The sequence below is a fragment of the Emiliania huxleyi genome (genome assembly GCF_000372725.1).
Source record: "Emiliania huxleyi CCMP1516 unplaced genomic scaffold EMIHUscaffold_68, whole genome shotgun sequence".
NCBI classification, from domain to species: domain Eukaryota; phylum Haptophyta; order Isochrysidales; family Noelaerhabdaceae; genus Emiliania; species Emiliania huxleyi.
The window spans coordinates 537,858-540,834 of NW_005196900.1; positions in this window are offsets into that span (position 1 = coordinate 537,858).

Genomic DNA, 2,977 nt, shown 5'->3' on the forward strand with positions numbered 1-2,977 from the left:
AGCTGCCTCTGGAAGGCACCGAGATGTACCTTTTTCGCGCAATGGTCAAATCAAGGTTTTGTAACGCGAGCTGTGCCACAGTGAAATGGCACTAGCCTAAAGTGATCGAGACGCCGTGCGCGCGTCCAGTGTTGAATATTTACCGGTATGAGACCGGTATTTGGTGATATTTTGATTAGTTTTGGAGTGGTATGGTATAGTGGTACGCGAAAGTGGTATGCGGGGTTTTCATTAGTTGTAGCGGCTGTCGGTCGTGTGGTCCCGGGGGCGAAACCATGCAAAAGTGCGGGTATTACCCGGGTATACCCGGGTTTTTCCAGGTATACCCGCAAAATACCCGGTATTTTGCGCAGCCGATTTTGCCGATTTTGCCACCAAGAAGGCACTCCGACTCGCTTTGATTTCCGTGAGGCAACTGGTATCCCGTACCACTTTTTGATTAGTTCAGGCCTCTAGGCGCTATAGGGTTTGATTAGCCAAAAACTCCCATACCGGTAAATATTCAACACTGCGCGCGTCTGTCTGTGCACTGCTCGCGCGCAGCTCAGCCGATTGAGACGGGCGCGCCTGAGACGGATTGTGCGCATGCGGTGGGGGCGCGCAGGAATCGAACGGCGAGAGAGAGAGAGCTGCTCCTCGCCGTACTGGTCGAGGGCGTGCTGACGCAAAGTTGAGAACTAATGAGAGGAAACACTGTGGCAACCTGTCTATCCTCTCTCCGCGAAAAGAAATTCATCATCTCTGCCGTTTGGTGTCGGCTTTCGCCGAGCGGGCCGAGCCGTTTCGCAGGCTCACGCGCGCCGTCCGCGCTTCTTCGGGCTTTGCGCGGCCGAGGCTGCCGCCGTCGAGCCTCGCTTTGGCCGACCGGAGCTCGCGGGCGCGGGCTCGGCAGCCTGTTCGCCGACACGAGTCCGACGGGCGGCCGGTGCCGGTGCCGGTGCCGGCGGCACCGCCGGTTCTGGTGCCGGTGCCGGCGCAGGTGCGGGCTCATCGGCACCGTCGTGGGCGCCCTGGCCCGAGCGAAGCGCGCCCGCAAATGGCGGCTGGCGCAGCGAGCTCAGACGCACGGTGAAGGCGTCGCTCGTGAGCGGGCGCCCGACGTAGACAATCGCCTCGTCCTCGTCCTCCTCGTCGTCGTAGTAAACGAAACGGCCGCGGAGGTGGCCGCGCGCAACGTACACGAGGCCCCAATCGCCGGATTCCACCGGCGGCCACGATTGCCAGCCGGAAGCATCGTAGGTGTTGCCGTCCGCGTGCCGCACGAGAGGCGGCGTCGTGACGTCCTCCTCTTCGTCGTCGTCGTCATCCTCTGAGCCGAAGGCAAATTGCATCTCGGCGCAATCGAGGCAGTACTTGTCCGAGCCCCACGGGGTCACGTGGTCGTAGATGTAGAAGCTGCCTGGGTAGAAATCGCTCGTCCCGCACTCAGAGCACGGCTTGCGATGGTTTCCGCTCACCTCGCGGATTGCGTAGTTTGGCGGCAGCTTCTGGCTCAGTGCTGCGGCGCGCCGCCGATCATCACCATTGAAGTCGTCCTCCTCATCCTCGCTATCCTCGCCGAAGCTGCCGCCGCCGAAGCCGCCGCCGCCGCCGAAGCCGCCTCCGAAGCCGCCGTACGGGTTAAACATTCCGTGCGACCCTGTGTCAGGCGGCGCGTCCGGCACGTTGACGTGCAGCGTCTGCCCGGGGACGACGCCGTTGGGGAGGATGAGCGAGACGTTCCGCCCGTCGGTGTGGACGAAGCTGATCTGCTGACCCGCGGTCCTGCCCTGCGGCACGATTAGGCTGACCTGCACCGGCATTTCGCAGCCGTCCGTCCGTCTGAATCCGACGGCGGCCGCAAAGGCGGCAGCGCCGGGCCCGCCGGCCGTAAAATTCCGTGTGTGCGTCCTGCTCAAAGGAAAGAAGAATTTAAACACCCCAACTCTCTCTCACAGCCTGCCTCTCCTTAAAATCCCTGTGTGGTGGCGGCGTGCCGTCCTCCCATCCCTCCCTTGGGTTGTCCGTTTTCTTTCTTTCTTTCAGCAGACAGGCTCGACACAGGTGCGAACTGGCGCGTGCTAGCACTATCACAGGCACACAAGAAAGAAAACAGAAAAGCGGGAGGGATGGGAGGACGGCACGCACGCCGCCACCAACCACACACCCACACAGGGAAGGGAAGGAGTGAGTGTGGTGCTAGCCATCGCCCCCCTCGGGCGTCTGCCTCTTCCTATCTCTCACTCATTCTAGGGTGCGCAGAGCCACGCGAGTGGCGCGCTGCATGCCAGCCAGGCGGCGGCGCTCGACCGCCTCGGACTTACGTTACTTTGAGGAGTTACGCAGCAGCGAGGAGTTCCCGAGCTGTGTGTGAACCCGCAGCCGCATCGCTAACGAGTAACGTGGGGCTGGTACAGTTTGCCTCCGACACGACCAAGCTCAGCGACCTCACCTTCAGCGCTAGCACCCTCGCGTCTGCCATTGAAGAACCGGCGGTAATGGGGATGGACCTTCATCTCCAACGGGCTCCTCATGGGAGAGCAGCTGCTCGCTACTGGCCGTTCAAGTGTCACGAAGGTCATGCTACTCCTGACCGATGGAGAGCAGACCTGCAGCCGCAACCCAGGTTGTGTCGCAAACGACGACTCCTGTTACGAGAACTGGGACTTTAACATGGACACCAGCGCGGTATGGGTGGACGCGGGCAGATGAGGACCTACAACATCTCTAAAAGCTCCCATACGTGTTTGTTTCGCTCCTTTCTTTCCTCGGGCTGGTCCATCTTCCTCGTCCTCTTTCCCACCTTGGGCGTGGGCGGGGTCCCGGGGGGGGCCTGCAGGGCGCCGGGTGCTGTGGTGCGTGTGCCGGTGCTGTACCAATTAATGTGCTTTGGCCGACTATGCTGTTGTGGTGCCTTTCGCTTTGTTTTCTAATTAACTGAGGTCGGCCGGGGTAGCTGGCTCCTGATGTCTCTCGTGCTGGGAAACGGCTTGTTTGG